This window comes from Arvicanthis niloticus, chromosome 24, assembly GCF_011762505.2.
Source record: "Arvicanthis niloticus isolate mArvNil1 chromosome 24, mArvNil1.pat.X, whole genome shotgun sequence".
In the NCBI taxonomy this organism is placed as follows: domain Eukaryota; kingdom Metazoa; phylum Chordata; class Mammalia; order Rodentia; family Muridae; genus Arvicanthis; species Arvicanthis niloticus.
This window is the reverse complement of record NC_133432.1, coordinates 358,435-377,500: the sequence shown is the minus strand read 5'-3', so window position 1 is coordinate 377,500 and position 19,066 is coordinate 358,435. Positions and strand designations below refer to the sequence as shown.

Below are 19,066 nucleotides of genomic sequence, written 5' to 3'. Positions count from 1 at the left end.
TCTCAGCAGGCTCAGACCTGATTCAGTGTAGCAGCAATCTATGTCTGGATAAAACAGGAAAGGTAACATATTCCTCATGTTTAAGAGTGACACCTTCATGATGTCAGGGATTTTAAAGTATGACTTCCTATGAGAACATACACCCCTCAAATGAACATTTGCACTTAGCCTTGAACAAGAGACTATGGCTTTGATCTAGGATCTGAATTGGGTTCATTTTCTCTGGCAGACAACTTAAACAGGAGAAATTCACAGCATCACAGGCAACAATGTTGTGTGGGTATCCATGAGAGAAGACTTCTAGGATGTGGGTTTCAACCAATAGAATGTCTTTATTAGCCAGGCAGTAACGCTAGGTGTTAGAGATCCCTGAAATACATAAACTTTTAATTATTGGTGTAGCTGAATGAGACACCAAATTAATGGCATGGATATCTTCAGCATGCTCTTAGATGAAAATTCCCCACATGAAGGAAAGGCCCATCTATGCACAACAAATCCACCCCACACACAGAACACCAAACAGATTAGATGGGAGAGGAAAATCCTTTGAGCATTATTAAAACACTAAGTATATACAACAAAGAATGTATATTGAAAGTTGTAAGAGAGAAGAAGACTAACAGCTGGTGTTTCAGTGAAAACTCTGAAATCCCCCCATACGTTGTAGCAATGCATACTTATTCCCTTTTGGATGTATGCTGTCACTAAGACAGCAGTGGTCAGCATATGGGTCAGCAAAGTCGATGAAGTTATTGAAAGTATCCAAAATCCTCTCACTGTTACTACATATCATCAAACTTTTTTCCCAAAAAATGTACTGATGTTTTCTCCAAGTATTTTCAAGTAGTTCTCAAGGAGATATTGTACAAGAAAAATATGAAACAAAGGGGTAAATATGTCATGCTGTCATTTGACACAGTTGTAAATCACATTTGACTCAAAATTTTAGAGCTTAGAAAAATGTAAAATTCAGAATCCTGTGGAAAGACTCCATTCAAGAAAATGTATGAGCAACTTTCCTCTTTAAAATAAATGTAATATTTATAAAAAAAAAACACTGGACAAAAATTGTAAAATACTACCAGTCATTCAAACTCAATAAGCTAATGGTCAAAGTAAGCAAACTGGTGACTAAACTTCATTGAATCCTTAATAGATTTGGAATGTCCTAGAAGACTTATGTTTAGTTATGATATGATGGTGTTTCTAGACAGCTTTAACTCAGAAGACTTATGCTGCATGTAGAAGTACAACCTTTTGACTGTAATGTTTGGCTGAATAAAAAGATGATAAATCAGGAAGCCAGGTGAGCACCCACTTTTATTGCTCTTTGCTTCTTGACTGCATATGCTACTAGATCACTTCATGCTTTTGATAGTATTATATATTATGGGCTGTATAAGCCCAAAACATGAGCTAACATAAGGTTGTCTTTCTTCAGATTGCTCAGGTATTTTGTCAATACAAGAATAACTAACATACATACATACAGCATTTGAGTTTCTGGTTTCACATTTAGAAGCCACTAAGTAGTCAAAACTGCTATAATTGAGTTTTTACATAAAGTAAATATAATATCTTGGAGGCAGAGACTCTCTTTTGTGTAGGTGCAGAGAGCTCTTTTGTGTAGAAGGAATGAATCTGGGGAACAAGCATCAATCCCTCCATGCACTGATGTGCCCTGGACTTCTTGTTTAGTATAGCTTGTGATGACTTTTAGTCAAAGTTCATTTTCATTAGACAATGGCAAAGATGAATTCTGTTTATAGCTAAAATTTTAATTTATGACTGAAACTCCCCAGAATGTCCATGTATTGAATGCTTGGTTCCCAGGGTCCAAGACTGGGTGAACAAGAACATTTCATCTTTAGACCCAATCCTTCCAGGGATTTGGTTAGAGGATTGGAAAGGTACTTACTTAGCTAAGTCAATGGTACTCAAGTATTGTTCCAGATGAACCATAAGTAAACCAAAGAAGCTGTTGTGTGTAGAGCCAGCATTGTCCACAGCATGAAGCTCTTCTGAACTGACAGTGAGGAAAGATATTTGTACAGTCTTACATGTTTCTCTTTACTAAGAGCAAGAGGTCAACCTTGTCTTGTTAAGCTCTAAAACCTGTATTTTTTCTACCATCTCACAATCCTGGCTAGCCAATATTTCCCCTGGAAAATAGATTTAATCTCATATCATTGTCATGTATTCAGAGATTTATACAACCTATATGGTCTATATTCTACAACAACTTTATTTGGAAAAAAACAAAATTCAAAGTAGTTAGACATACTTGCTTTTTTTTTATCTTCTGAGATAATATTTCCCATTGTAGTCATGATATCCGACAATAACTAAGTGACCCATTCTGGCTTCTAACTCTTGGTAAATACTCTCAGCCTGTAAAATACTGAAATTGCAGGTATGGGCCATCATTCAGGACTTATAATACAGTTCTTTCTTCAAAACACTCTTCATGTGTAGAAGTAAATAAAACTTGTCAGTTTGGGCCACAGTTTCAGCTCTAAGAATATCAAGCCTTAAACTTTGTTGTTCACAAACAGGTAGTGCATCATTCCCTTTAGTGCATCCTCTTGGATGTTACAAAGGAAATCCTTATATGTATTTTAATTAAGAAAGTACTATGTGTACAGAAAATAATGATTACAGAGAAACATACAATGGAAGAATTCACCTTAACCCCCAACCATTCACAGATTCCTACATGAGTCCCATACAGAACATTGGCTGAACTCTACTGACTGGCACAGTGAGAAGACAAGTTCAGACTTACTGCTCTCAGACTAGAAACCTAAGAACACAGTTTGGAATTTTTGGAAATGAAGATGAATCTCTTTTGAGAACAAACATCTTCTAGAATATATTTGAGCAAAATAGTCCTCATGAATAGATATTGAGTGAGAAAAATATTTGCTTATTCGGTCAAATTTTTGTAATTTTTTTCTTAATTTAAATTTATAGCTTTTGATTTACACCTTCATGAGAAAAACAGTACTGAACTCAAATACAAGATTCTCGGTTTTGACAAGTGGTCTGAAGGGCAAGTTTATACTTTTAAAAGTATCTTATTAATATTTTTGATATTATTATGTCTGTTCTTTTCAATGTTGATGCTAAGAAGTTGGAATGAGATTACAAACAAGTAAGACCTAATATGTACAGCATTTAATCTTAAATATAACTTCTCTAAATTGAGTTTTTGTGATCAGTTCTTCAGATTTTCAAATGTTTTTATCTCCATGCTCTTAGTAGCCAATTGATAGTGATGCTTTGTGACATTGTTCAGCCTTGCTGAAAGAAGGATACCACTGAATGCATGCTTGGAGATTTCGTTGGCATGCTTGACATCCAGTGCCTCTTTCTGTTTTGTGTTTGCCATTGAAGACATGATTCCCTCAGCACATTAATTCTATTCTTAGCCATGTGTCAGTGCCGTAGGGACTATTATCCCACTGGAACTGTAACCCATGACAAATTGTCTTCTAAAGTGGCCTTGATCATGATACCCAAAGGTATATAATAATTCATAATGAAGGAAATGGCTCATGATGCTAGAACTTCCCTAACCTTTGAGGCAGATGCCACAATGTGTGCAGAATCCCTGCACTTGTTTGCTTCTTCTCCCAAGCCCAGCTTCTCTTTTAGGGCCAGACATGACTTTGTATTGGCCAACTCTCTGAATATTAGTTTTGTGTCTTGGCATTTATCACTGATAAGAGAGAGCTTGCCCTTTATGAGAGAAAGACAAGTACCTGCAGATCCACACTTGCAGACCTACAGTGTGAGCCTTCTTGACAGCTACAATACTCACTATTATCATTATACAAGGCTGCGGAGTTAAGCTGAAGGAAATGGAGTTATACTTGATCCTTCCACACATAGTTTCTTCCATGTGGTGATACATTAGTATTGAAATAACTCCTATATTGTAAGAGATTGGAACTTTTGCTGGACATAAGAGGCAAGTTAAAAAAATATATCTTGAGGTTATTTAATATTTAGGACCAATAATCTGCTGTGTGCTCAACTTGTTTGTTTAATGTTTCTTGAAGAGAATGTTATAACACCCAACCATATTTGACTTAGACTGCCCATGTAATCAACTTTTACAACCTTAACTAAAATAGAGCATTAATATTAAGTTACCTAAGCCGACATGAATCTGAATCAAGGGGAGCATGTGTGTGTGTGTGTTTATATGTGAGTATAATATGGTAATGTTTGGTCAAGAAAACACATTGAAAGCAATCCTAATAATAAATATCCACCATGAATATTGCATGCAGCATGTAAATATTGCTTGACAGCACATTGCTTAATCATTTGTTTACTATCTGGACAATGGGGCCACGTAGAGTCAGTAAAATTTTCCTAAAGACTTTTTAAAAGTACACTCTGTTCTTCTAAATGTGATCATTTTTTTAATCTGATCAACAAATAGCCAAGCTTTTTACTAGGGTCACAGGCATGGGGAGAGACACATATACATTTTCATGTTGAACCACTTGAAATGCGAATGAAAGCATTGACAAACACTTCCCATTATGAGTATCCTCAAATGTAGTTGTTGTCCATGAAAGGAGATCTCAGACTAATGGGGAGTTCAAGAACGAAGCTGATAGAGGAATGTGGGACTGAGGTGAGTTCACAGGTGCCCCCCTGCCCTCACCCATAAGGTAATGTCTTTGCTTAAACCAGTGGAAGAGACAAGAATCTATTTTCCTCTTATGCTTGCCTTCTATAAATAAGTAAAGTTTAAATGGGATAATTTTTCTTTAAAAGTGATATTTTACCAGCTTTTTCTTCTCAAGTCATGAGTTGTTTAAGGGTTCTTTGGATTAGTAAAAAAAAAATTTGAAAGTGCTTATTCCTGTCTGTTTATTTTTTTTCTGGGAGACCATAGAAGAGAAAAAATGATGCTTACCAGAATTGAAGCAGACAGTTCACCATCTTCACAAATATACTCAAGAGGTCTTCTAAAAATGTGCCCAGTATATGGGGCTAGCATGTCCAGACAAATGTAGTCATGGCCCCACCAAAAAATTCAATTTATGAAAGAGTGCCTTCTTCTGTTTCCTTTGAATTTGAGGAAGAATGGAAGTCATTACTTGCTGTAGTTTGATGATTTTTCTACATACAGTGTAATATAATATTTGCTTAAATAAGCTGCACATATCAAATAATTTAAAAGTGAACAACGTTGGTATGCTGTAGGAGATCTGGGACTTACTTGTTAAATAAATTCAGCTCACTGTTCAAGGTACTAAGTGGGATTCTTGTTCTTGGAACCAACATTAAGTCATTTATTCATAACTCTAGATATATGTGTTTTACTTGGAATAAACTCAGAAGTCAGAAAGTAAGTAAGGGATAATGGGGAGAAATTTTAAGGCAGGGTAAATAGAACTCAATAATATAAAGGAGAAAAGGAAAATCATGGAAAAAAGTTAAATGATGGGGTAGTGGGAGATCAGCATAGAGGATGTAGGACTGTAAAGCCCAACTGAACGGGGACCTCATGATTCCATGGGGAACTGAAGACACACCCCAAATCACTCATGAAAAACACAGCTTGATGCAATAGCAAGAGGTTTACTCAAAACTAGCATGCTAGGGCATCCTTCACTCATGACCCACCCAGGGGTAGAGGAAATCAGCAGCCCAGCAATGAGTTCTTACAGCTTATAAAGGAAGAATCCACAAACCAGGTAGGGTTAGGGAAGGGGGAAAAGGAGGAGGTACAGATGCATTTGATCTCAAACTCTTAAAGATGGATGGCAAGTCACTTTATAATTGGCTATTTCAGGCTAGTTACAATCTATCTATCTTGAGCTCTGGTTCAAAGCAGGTTAGGCTTATCTCAAGCCTATAGTGTCCTGGCACCATTTGTCTCAGGGCTACTAGGTAAGGCCATCTGTTCTAGTGGTCAACTAATTTCCTGGTACTGAGGCACCACCGTGTTTGACTTACTGACTTTTATGTCTTTTGTTTTATGGACAGGGTTCAGGGGGTTAACTTAAATTTTTTTATCTTTCAAGACTAACATTTAAAAACAATTTTTGAAAAGCCATTTAGAAGCTAACTATTGTAGATACTGCCTACCTGAAAATATACATATACATTGGTAAAATGAGTATAAATGGAGTAACCTACTAACAGATATTGATACTCATACTAGACACTATAGTCTAATAAACACAAATGTAGTGCTTGAAATGAAATACTCTTTGTGAGCTGTTGGCCCGTCAATCCCATAGATCCCCAGTAAGCTACTAACACTGATCTTGGTTATCCTCCAGAACTTGACAGTAAGCCCCTGTTACTGAAGATAATATGTGTGTGACTCACAGAAATGGAGAACTGAACATGGTAATAGCCTTCCAACTGTATTGAGTACACTACTGGGTATATTCACTTAGCATCTTCTTTAGATTGAAAAATAAAAAATAGGTTCCTTCTTGTCTGGGCCAGAGCAGCTCTGCCCCCAATCTCACAGAACCCAGAGGAAGCAGGGCTCCCAGGAGCTCTAACCTGGGCAGTATCTTCGGTAAGCAGACAACAACCCCCGCCCCAAACAGGGAGTAACTGGGACTTACTAGGACCCAGGAAGTCACTCCTGGCAAGTATCACTGGTACTTTCCTGTCTGCACCTGAGCACTAAGCAGATTTTGGATCCCAACTCTTACCCCAGTAGTAACACCAACCCCACACAGTTCTGATAAAACCAAGATAATAGAAAAAACAGGCTCAGTCAGAGACAGGGCAGATATCAATAAAGAGATCCAGATGGCAAAAGGCAAGTGCAGGAATATAAGCATCAGCAACCCAAGGTACTTGGCATCATTAGAACATAGTTCTCTCACACAAGAAAGTCCTGAATTCCCCATATTAGTAGGAAAGTAAGATTCAGATTTAAAATCATTCCTAATGATGATGATAGAGGATTTTAAGAAGGACATAAATAACACTCTCAAAGAATTTGAGGAGAACACAGGTAAACAGTTAGAAGCCCTTAAAGTGGAAAAACAAAAATCCCTTAAAGAATTACAAGAGAACACAACCAAACAGGTGAAGGAATTGAACAAAACCATCCAGGACATAAAAATGGAAGTAGAAACAATAAAGAACTCACAAAGGGAGACCACCCTGGAGATAGAAAACCTAGGAAAGAAATTAAGAGTCAGCCTTTAATCCCAGCACTTGGGAGGCAGAGACAGGTAGATTTCTGAGTTTGAGGCCAGCCTGATCTACAGAGTGAGTTCCAGGATATCCAGGACTACATAGAGAAACCCTGTCTCGGAAAAAAAAAAAAAAGAAAGAAAGAAATTAGGAGTCATAGATGCAAGCATCACCAACAGAATACAAGAGATAAAAGAGACAATCTCAGGTGCAGAAGATACCATAAAAATATTGACACAACTGTCAAAGAAAACACAAAATGCAAAAAGTTCTTAACACAAAATATCCAGGAAATCCAGGACACAATGAGCAGACCAAACCTAAGAATAATAGGTATAGAAGAGAGTGAAGATTCCCAACTTAAAGGGCCAATAAATATCTTCAAGAAAATTATAGAAGAAAACTTTCCTAATCTAAAGAACAAGATGCCCATAAACATACAAGAAGTCTATAGAATACCAAATAGACTAGACCAGAAAGGAAATACCTCCCATCACACAATAATCAAAACACCAAGTGTACAAAACAAAGAAAGAATATTAAATGCAGTAAGAGAAAAATGCCAAGTAACATATAAAGGCAGACCTATCAGAATTACACCAGACTTCTCACCAGATACTATAAAAGCTAGAAGATGCTGGACAGATGTCATACAGACCCTAAGAGAACACAATTGCCAGCCCAGGCTAGTATATCCAGCAAAACTCTCAATTACCATAGATGGACAAACCAAGATAATCCACAACAAAATCAAATTTACACAATATCTTTCCACAAACCCAGCATTACAAAAAATAATAGCAGGAAAATTCCAATACAAGGAGGGAGATTATACCCTAGAAAGAGCAAGAAAGTAATCCTCTTTCAACAAATCCAAAAGAAGATAGCCACCCAAAGATAATTTTACCTCTAATAACAAAAATAACAGGAAGCAACAATCACTGTTCCTTAATATCTCTTAACATCAATGGACTCAATTCCCCAATTAAAAGACATAGGCTAATAGACTGGATACATAAACAGGACCCAGCATTTTGCTGCATACAGAAATCTGCCTCAGTGACAAAGATAGACTCTACCTTAGAGTAAAAGACTGGAAAACAATTTTTCAAGCATATGGTCCTAAGAAACAAGCTGGAGTAGCCATTCTAAAATCTCTAGCCCGAGAACATAAAGGAAGGGACTCATGGCTCCACCTGTATAGGTAGTTGAAGATGACCTTGCCAGGCATCAGTGGAAGTGGATGGCCTTGGTACCTGAAAGTTTGGATTCCCTAGTGTTGGGAAATTTCAAGAACAGGGAGGTGGGCATGAAAGGATGGTGGGAGCACACCCTCATAGTAATTGGAGAAGGAGAATAGGGTAAAGGGTTAGGCATCAGTGGAAGTGGAGAACCTTGGTGCCTGAAAGTTTGGATTCCCTAGAGTTGGGGAATTTGAAAGCAGAGAGGTGAAAATGGATGGATGGTAGGAACAAACCCTCATAGAAACTCCCAGAATTATATGTATTAGGCATGACAGAGGCAGGCTGCCAGAAGACTAGATTACACAATTAAAACAAAAAATTATCTTGATACTAAAATTTGTTTTGAGAATTGTATATTGCAGATTACATAGCCTTGGTGTATTGACTCATCAAGTAAGCTGAGCAGACCTGCTCAAACCTCTGATGTCCTGAAATTCCAGCTGGATGCACTGAAGACACAGATGTCAGAGGCTTATCAATTTACTCTTCCCCCTACACCTCTCTTCTAATATCTCAATGCCCATAATCAGCTTGAAGAAGTTAATGAAGAGTCAGCGCCCATATTCCCTGGGCTTGGGGATTGAGGTGGTTAATATTGGGCTGTCCTTCCACGGAAAAGTAGTGGTTTTGTTGGAACAGGGAGGATTAGCTAGGATATATTTCATAGCCATAACCTACTGGTAGAAATATGCATACTCATTATTAAGATGAAGTTATAATTTCTTAAATGGTACAAAATTTACTTTGATTTCAAATTTAAGGTTTTCATTGGTATGAGCTTCTTATTAATATAAAAGTGAAATGAATATTGTTATTCTCAGAGGCATTGTGCCTGTATAACACATTTAGGATTACAAGGCTTAGACCCAGTCCTTCTTTAACTTATTTAACTTATTTGAGATGGTTAGACTGTGAGTTAAGGGCCTATTAAAAATTCATTTCTTTGAGTTTATTATTAGGGTGTTTTTTATATTTTATTTACAAATAGCTGAGGGAAGTTAACAGAGAACAGTCCAGATTACCTTACATGGATAGCTGGTTTTCAAAACATCAGAAGTCCACAGAATTGACATTACAAACATTTTTGTATTAACGTTCATTTTGATTAGAGACCTATCTGCTCCTGACAGCTTCCTGTCTTGGATTCTAAGAAGAAATTGAACATCTTTGGAGCTTTTCCACTTTTGGTGAGACAGCTACTAGGCAAGAATTGCCTCTTTCCATCTACAGACAAATTACTATCCAGAAAAAGGACACACTTGCAGAATAGTCAACTGATTATATCTGCCAAGACAGAGTAATCAACCCTTAATAATTCTGCATCACTCGGTGTGTCAGATGATCCTGGGCCAGAAGACTAAAGATCGGATATTCCAACATTTTGTGGTATAGGGACTGTCCATGTGTTCAGCAGTCTCTATATATTTGCTAAGTTTTAGAAGCTATGCTTTGTGTTTCCCATAATTTCAGTCAACTCAGTCATGTTGGATTTCTGATGTGGTTGAAACTTATAGTCTCATAGCCAATCCTGGCACTTACTTTGAGAGAAAAGATTTGAGAGGATGGTTTTCAGCTGACATTCATTCTAAAGCCAAGAAAATGCCAGGTTCAGAGCTAAGTCTTTTAGTTAGGAGAGATGACAGAGTTTCTGCTTAGTCAACAAAGTGATGGACTGGGTATTAGGTCTAACTTGCACGTTACTGACATAAATTGGTATAGTTATTCTCTAATTGTATTTTGAGAGAAAAGTTTCATTTTAACAGGAAGGGTGATATGTAGGTGGAGCTAAGGTGGGAGGAGTACAGAGAGGAAGAAGGAGGAGTAAGGATAGGGGGAGGAGAAAGAGAGGAGGAGCTAGGTGATGAGAGAGAGAAAGAAAGAGGGGGGACATGGAGGCAGACGTTCACATGTCTCCATCAGTCAAAGATAGTTGATATATATAGGCTGGGTATTGGGTTACACTTCTGATTGATATTGAGCACTACCAAACTTATAAAGTCTTTGGTTAACATTAATATATATGCAAAAAGGAGACAGTTGCATGGGATAGGGGTTTTCTACGGAGGGGAAATGGGGAAAGGGAATGGCATCTGAAATGTAAATAAAATATCCAATAAATAAATAAATAAATAAAAGAAAAATAAATAATAAATCTTACATACACATTAAGACTAAAAAGGGGCCATCATTCTCAACCGTTTACTTTTTATTTTATTGTAGACATTCAAAGAAACTATTTAGAACATCAAATAAATTTCAGTGGCCAACCAAATTTCATTCAAAAAAGTAATAATAAAAACTAATTCTATTTTATTGTATGACATTAAAAATGTTGTCAGAAAACAGGCAATGGTAACACACCTTTAATTCCATCACTCTGGAGACAGAGGTAGCTTGATCTATTGTGTTTGAGGCCAGCCGAATCTACATACTGAATATTCCAGGAAAAAAATCTACATACTGAATGTTCCAGGGCTACACAGAGAAATTTTGCCAGAAGAAGAAGAAGAAGAAGAAGAAGAAGAAGAAGAAGAAGAAGAAGAAGAAGAAGAAGAAGAAGAAGAAGAGGAGGAGGAGGAGGAGGAGGAGGAGGAGGAGGAGGAGGAGGAGGAGGAGGAGGAGGAGGAGGAGGAGGAGGAGGAGGAGAAGGAAGGGAAAGAAAGAGAGAGAGAGAAAGACAGACAATGTTTGTTTGTTTCTGTGTTTTCCAAGGGTTGGAGAGAAGACTCAGTAAGTCCTTTGCTAGCAAAAGAAACTAAGTCCAGATTCTTATCTACATAAAATCTTGTACAGTGCTGCACATTTCTTTCTAACTCCAACATTTTGTCTCATAAGACACAGATCCTAGGAGTCAGCCAGTCCAGCAAAATGGCAAGCTCCAGGTTCAGTGAGAAATGTAGACTCAAAAATTTAGGTAGAAAGCAACTGGAAGACATTGAACATAGACCTCTGGCCTCTACACAAAGCATAGGAAACTCAGACCTATGCTCTTTAACATGAATTAACTCAATTACTCACTGTAATGCTATGATGCAGGTAATACTATAGTTGTCATATATGGCTGAATAAAATAAAGCACCAGAAGTCATTAACTGGTCCAGAGTTGTGCAATCAATAAATGGTAGCAGGCAGGATCTTGACTGAATATGTTAAATGTTCAAATCAACTACACATAATCCTAATGGGCACATTTCACACTCAAACAATAGGCACAGTTAGAGATTTTGATAGAGGGATAGATAGATAGATAGATAGATAGATAGATAGATAGATAGATAGATAGATCTATGGATAGATAGAGTGCTGGATCTACCTGTAGCAGTGATTCTCAACCTGTGCTGGGAGCCAAACACAGGAAATTACCTGCTGTTTTAGAAAGTCTAGTCAGTACAAGGTTAAGAACGGACGTTCACAGGTCTCAGGTCCCAGGAACTTAAAGAACTTCTGGCATTTCCTTGGAGCTGATTATGACAGTGGGAAGGTCTAGGACGATAAAATATTGACAGTGGGAAGGTTTACGGCGATAAGGATTCCATAGTAGGATGGCCCGAAACAATGACCCTCACCCAAACTTTCTGGTTTGCTGTGTCTTTTTAACCTGCCCCCAAAATTAAAGTTTCAGAGCTTGGTCAGAACCTCAGACTTGCTCTCATTCTTTGTGTCTCTTGTCCTTTCACTTGTTTGCCCCCTTCCCTAAGGTCTAGTCGAATCCCCATGGGCCAGCGAACTTGGCGCCTGACGTGTGGCCTGTGGGTCAGGGTCCGATCAAACGTTGCTTCCACAGGGATGTCCCGAAAGCATAGGATCCACGCTTCTCTGGAGAGAAGAAAGAAGATCCGCATTGTGATCACCACAGAGTCACCCGCCTGTGAGACTGATCTGGTGAAGGTAAGAAAAAGCAACACAATTCTGGGACAAGCATTGAGCAAACATGATTTGTTCTTAAAGGGTCTCAAGGAGTCCCTCAAGGCACAAGGAGTAAGGGTTAAGAAAATAGGATCTTAAAAAATTCTTTGGAATTTTGGTGTGAATTTGTGATGAACCTTGTAACATGTGACCATGTACTCTGAAAGATGTACAAATAGAATAGAATTAGAATAGAAGATAGAAATAGAGATAGAATAGAATTTTTCCCTTTTCCTAAATAGAAAAGACAAATAGAATAGAGTTAGTTAGAATAGTGAGTTAGGTTAGTTAGAATAAAGCTAGAATAGAGTTAGAATAGAAGATAGAAATAGAGATAGAATAGAATTTTTCCCTTTTCCCAAATAAAAAAGGTTTCATTGGTGATGTTTGTTGATGTTTCCCCAAGAGGAGACTATTGATGAAAAAAATGCTACACCTCCTAAGGAGGAGATAAAAAGATTAAACCTTGAAGATGAGGGAGAGAAAGGGCTAATGCAGTTGTCCGATCTTCGGCCTCTGGCCGGCCATGTTAACAAAAGAAAAGGTGATTTTAGAGCCCTCCTGGGAGCAGGAGAAGATCAGGAGACTGTCCTGCTTTTTCTCTGGCTCCTATGGGAGAGACCCTCAGTACTGCTCTCTATGTCTATTTTTTGTCCTTGGTGCACCAATCTGTCCTTGTCTGCCAGTTTATGTCTGTGTTTTTGTTTTGTTGCTTGAATGTTGTTCCATGTTTCATGTTTAAAAGAAAATGGTTAGAACTTTATCTGCTTGTTGTTAAGCCCTTGATTTAGTCTTTAACTAGTTTCAGAGAGAGAGAGAGAGAGAGAGAGAGAGAGAGAGAGAAAAGTAAAAAGAAAAAGCAGTTTCAATTGGCCTTTGGAGTCCTGCACTTAGGAATCTAGCACAGATGGAGGAGCCCTGCCATGGTCTCATTGATGTAAAAGCTGCTCTTAAAGAGACCCACAGGTTTTTTTGTCTTCTATGGTAAGGAGCTAATGGATGGTTCTCCTAGAAAAATCTGTGACTATGATTATTGGGTTCAGCAGGTGACAAGGTGCTTCTCTTGAAATTACAGCTAGAAAAAGCAAGAAAAATTTGTTTAGTCTAAATATATGTAAATATATGTACACTTCATTTTTGCTTTGGACTGGTTTCAGAAGTATAAAATGTTCTGCATGTCTTGGATATAGATTATTTGCCTATAAGTTATTGGGTATGATTAAATTTTATTTTGCAACTTTGGTAACAGAAAGTTGGCTTCAAACTGGTAACTCAGGATTGGAGTCATTCAGAAACCAGGTGTATAAAGATAGGATTTAAAACAATGTCTCTTTAACAGCTATTAAAAGATGCACTATCATGCATTCATATATAAGAACTGACAGCCAAACTTAGTAACACGAAAGTAATGTACTTGGTGTTGATTTTAGAGAAAATAAATTGTTTATATTGTTAAAAATCGCTTTTGTTTCCCAAAATTATGGTTACACTCTAATACTGCAAAAGAAACTAAAAAATATAGTTAAACTGAGATCTCAGTGGGAGTTTTATCTAGAACACACACGGCTCTGATAAACCATTTTAGGAATTTGTAGGTAGGCTGCTAAAAGGGCTGGTAGAAATTTTAGAGACCCCAGGCAGGAGTTGTTTTTTACACAATTGGCTTGTGAGAATGCTAACTTCAGTCCAAGCCATGCTTTCACAGCACTGAGGTGATAAGGAATGTTCTAGGTATGGAGACATGGGTCATTTTTGGAAAGACTGTCCAAAAATAGAGGCATAGACAGTCAGCAGAATCACTACCCTGGAATTTGTCCTCAGTACAGGAAGGATAATTGTTGTCCTGGCCTCAAGAAATAGGCCCAGATTAAGAACTCTCACACTTGAGTTAAGACAAAGCTCAGAATGGGCTCAGCAAAAGCTTGTGTGACATTCCTTTTGTCATGGTCACTCTGACTAGCCCCTAGAAAGGTGTTTTCCAAAGTTAATTTATTACATTGCTTCTCCCTTGGGGAATAAAGGTCAGCCTCAGATCCAAAGACATTCACAACAGTTTATGGGCCAAGAGTTATATAATGATCACGCTGCAGAAATTAAAATCATGCCTGCTTTCCTCCATAGCATAGCTGTGCCTGCTAATAAAAGAATTGCTCAAAACAAAGAATTAATCCAAACCAAAGTTCAAACTTAAGATTTATAAAACTTGTGGGATATTGCAGCCTCATTTGCCTACTCCAGCTGCCATTCCAAAAAATGCATATAGAATTATTATAAATTTAGAACAGTGTTTTTATACCTTTTTTTACATCTTGGTGAAGGTGAGGGATTTGCACTCAGTAAGTATGCTTATAATTTTTGAGAGCCCATGAAGCAATATCAGTAAAAAGTTTTGCCTCAAGGAATGGCTAATAGCCTTACATTATGTACAAAATTTGTTGTTGCTTTAATAAAAAAAGTTAAGAGTTTGAATCTTTCAGTGTATTTTATTCATTGTATGGTATTTTATTAGTTGGTCTCTCTGAAGGAGTTTTAATGCAAGCCTTCATGCTCATACAACAAGCTTTAAATTTTGGGGGAGTGCTTGTTGCTCCAGAAAATATTCAAAGGCAGAAAATATTTACAGACAGCTCACGTAATGGGAAGACTATATATATAATTGGATCACATGTTCATTTTCTTAAGTTTACCCCTGCTTCAGCACAAATAATTGTATTATGTGCTGTAGCCACTGTTTGAAATGCTGAAAAATCAAGCTTTCAATTTGTATACTCATAGCCAGTATATTATAGCTCATGGTTTATAATTGCTTAAAATTGTTCCTTTTTAAAATATTGCTAATTCTTAAACTTTACAAATACAGCTTAATTTAAGAAACATGTACTTTTCTGTTGGGGGCCGACTTTTAGCAGAAAGCGGCTATCAGCTTTGCAGCCATCTTGAGCCATATACCCTGACATGAGACTTGGATTACAATAGCCTACAACAGCTGAGCACACTCCGATAATCTTGGTTTAGATACCTTGAGATTAAAGGTGTGTGAGATTAAAGGTGTGTGAGATTAAAGGTGTGTGACTTAAGAATATGATTTAGAAGTGTAGAGATCAGATTTAGAGACAAGACCTAAGGGCATGATTAAAGGTGTAACTTAGAGGCGTGGCTTAGAAGTAAGACATATAAAAGGCAGAGGCAGACAGTAGAGATTCAGACTATAGAGGGAGAATCAGACACATCAGACATTAGGGAGACACAGAGGAGAGAACCAGACACATCAGACATTAGGTAGAAGACACTTGGCTCCAGACAGAATCAGACACAGCAGACAGAGGAGACAGAGAAGGAAACACTTAGAGGAAGAGAGACTGAAGAATAAACGGGATTTAATCACACCCTGTCTGGTCTCCATTCTTCGAGTCTGCCCTCACCCTCGCTCTTGCTGAACCCCAACCCGCAGACCAGAGTGGCAGCTTGGGCTGGGATACAGTGGCCACCCAAATGTGGGTCAGCCCGGGCCTCAACATTTTGCATGGGCTGCAACATTTATTTTGGCTGCCCCAACGTGGGGCTAGTGTGGACCCCAACAGTTTGGGCCCAGTTAATTACTTACAGAGGATGTGGAGTTACAAGACAAAGGCCTGTTGAATCATCCAAGAAACTGGCTGGACATGAAAGATAAAAAGTATGCAAGGACATCCTTAAAAGTACAGAGATATATCCAAATGAGTAATGGGCCATTTGGTATTCTTCTACCCTTCCCCATTTTGGGCCAGCTCAGCCTGCACAGCCTGTTGATGTTCAAAAATGTAAAGCAACCAGTCATGTGTACCTGCGTGAAAATTTCCCACTTTCCCCACCCCTTGCCTATAGAAGCCCTAATTTTTCATCCTCAGGGTCACCTCCACTGTCTCATGAGTGAGATACATGCTGACCCAGAACTCTGATATTAAACTGCCTCATGTGTCAACATCAAGCTGGTCTCCCATGCGTCTTTGGGTACGTGCCATCCTGTGACTTGAGTGGGGATCTCCCTTTGGGGTTCTTTCACTGCCTCTCTTTAAAGACAGATGGAATATGTTCTATGGGTGTGTGGGAGTGTGGGGAAAGGGGATGTCTCAGCAGACTCATGCCTCCTGCTGAGATATTTCTTTCCCCAGGGGGGCATGCCTAATGCTGAGACAGCTCTTCTTCAGGAGCAACCCACCATAATATAGTATAGTATAGAATATAGTTTATTCAGGACATGGGGAGGAGAGTTAAGAGGATAGTAGAGGCAGAGAAATGCAGAGAGAGGCAGAGAGTAGAAAAGTAGAAGCCAGGCATGAGCATGTGGAGAAAGAGGGGGGAAGGGAAGATCCCAAGTTGGCAAGAGAAAGAGAGAACAAGAAAGCAAGAGATCAAGAGAAAGGAGGGGGTCAGGCCTACCCGGCTGTTGCCAGGTAACTGTGGGGAGGAGCATACCTGGCTGTTGCTGAAAGGGTTAAAATTTTTCAAAAACTCCTAGCAGACTGAGCAGAACCAAGAGTGCAGGTCAGCTTGGTCATAAGCTCTGTGTTTCAGGAACTTGGCTGACCACAAGATAGATGGTTGATTACGAATAGGCTTTTTCAGAATAGCCTATACAAAATGTTCCCCATGACTGTTCCTTGGACCCTGTCACAAACTGAATAATGGGCTGGGACTTTCCCCAGGTACTCTACAATAACCCTTCTTCATTCCCCCGGGGTTGTGGTTTCCCCCCAGGTTGTGGTTTTTGCCTTTAAATTTTCTCTGCCTCCAAAGCCCCGGGGTCAGACCCTATTGCCCCTTGTGGGTCATGGGTCTTGACCTCAACATGTTGATCGAAATATACCTCTTGCTGATTGCATCAAGTTCAGTATCTTGTGAGTTATTGGGTGGCCATGAATTCCTGAGGCTGGTGAGGCCATCCCTTCATAGGGGCCTTACATTGCCAACTAACTGGGGTAGAGTTTATACAGAATGCTAAGAAATAACCAGGGTATTCTTCCACTTGTGGGTCAGATTGATACTTCCACTGCACCTTGAATAATGGGATATGGAAGCTATTCAACTTGATTACAGGAAGAAGGCAAGTGCTGTGAGGAAAGCTCATACAAGGTCTGAAGTCAGGTCCTGGTAAGTGTAGAGTCATTGCTCTCAGAGGGGAGGAGTAGGCAGCAGAACAGCCAGAGCTGGAATGTTGGGTCCTTCCCCAGGGCTGGGTGGGGTGAGATTCCTCTTTAAGGACATAAACAAATGCTAATGGAGTACAAACCACTCCTGAGATCTGGAAAAGGTCTGATCCTGTCCTGGAAGCACACCTTAACCTTGAGGAGTGGTAAGACTCACTGGCCTATCAAGGCTTCCAGGCAGACCTGCCAATCTGACAAGGAGGCAGGTTCTTCCAGGTGCCATTCTGCAAGTTCACAGTGGCTGTGCAGGCTTGAATGATCATCTGTGCCCTGCTCTGAGCTCTGCTGTCAGGTGCTGTGTGGAGACCTCACCAAAGCTCTAAAATCAAGTCATGGTGAGCACAGAATCACTGCCCACAATAGGTAAGGGCAGGTGGCTGAGCAGTGGGAGCTGGGGTGCTGGGTCCACTCTGGGGCTGCATGGGAAGCATCAGCCAGATGTGACCACCTGTGGGGTCCCTGGTGATGCTTCTCACTTGTTAGATTAGGCAGTGACATCTGAGTAATGTCACTATCTTGGCTGATTCTGAATCAGCCCAAAACATTTGGACCAGTTGCTTTCTTGTAGAGACACTGGTGGTTTCTCTGACTCTGCAGCACATTTGCCCAAACCCTTTTGTCTTTTATAGTATACATTAAGGAGACAGATATAGCCAGGCAGTGGTGGCGCATGCTTTTAATCCCAGCAATCGGGAGGCAGAGGCAGAGGCAGAGGCAGAGGCAGAGGCAGAGGCAGAGGCAGAGGCAGAGGCAGAGGCAGAGGCAGAGGCAGAGGCAGAGGCAGAGGCAGAGGCAGAGGCAGAGGCAGAGGCAGAGGCAGAGGCAGAGGCAGAGGCAGAGGCAGAGGCAGAGGCAGAGGCAGAGGCAGAGGCAGAGGCAGAGGCAGAGGCAGGGGGATGATGGTGATGGAATAATGATCAATAATCATGGTAATCAATAATCAATACTAATCAATGGCCAATAATTAATACTAGTCAATAACCAAAAGTGATCAATAATGATGATAATTGATAGTCAGCAGCCAGTGCTAATCAATGATTAATACTCATCAATAGCCAATAATGATCAATAATTGATGGTGCATGCCTTTAATCCCAGCACTTGGGAGGCAGAGGCAGGCAGATTTCTGAGTTCAAGGCCAGCCTGGTCTACACAGTGATTGCCAGGGCTACACAGAGATAGTGGCCGGCCCGCTGTGAGGAGCCGCCCTCACATTCGCCATTGCAAGATGGCACTGACATCCGCTCGACCAACTGACAAACAGGTGGTTTGCCCGTGTGCTAGAACTTTTTTTCATTCCTTGTGCACTGCCTCACCTGTGACACAATACCGGTCAATAGGCTACAGCCAACCGTTGGGTGCCACGTCCTAGGCGGGGAGCAGTTTCATATATAAGGGCTGGGATTTTGCCCCCTCGGGGTCCTCTTCATCTGTAAGCTTATGCTCTCCCTCTCAAGATGCATAAAAGCTTTACTGCAGAAGGATCCTGTGTGTGCCGCGTCATTCCTGCTGGCGGGAGGTTGCACGGGACAGCCC

At 39.6% G+C, this 19,066-nt stretch overlaps 1 long non-coding RNA gene across 1 annotated transcript in view; it reads right to left on the bottom strand.

Moving 5' to 3' along the window:
* Positions 1 to 18,981, bottom strand: part of LOC143437518 (uncharacterized) — a 28,248-nt gene extending 9,267 nt beyond the window's left edge. The window contains exons 1-2 of the long non-coding RNA XR_013106948.1: positions 18,847 to 18,981; positions 4,940 to 5,091 (exon numbers count right to left, since the gene is read on the bottom strand). This is a non-coding gene — a long non-coding RNA (uncharacterized LOC143437518). The remainder of the gene's footprint in view (positions 1 to 4,939; positions 5,092 to 18,846) is intronic.
* Positions 18,982 to 19,066: the final 85 nt, after the last annotated feature.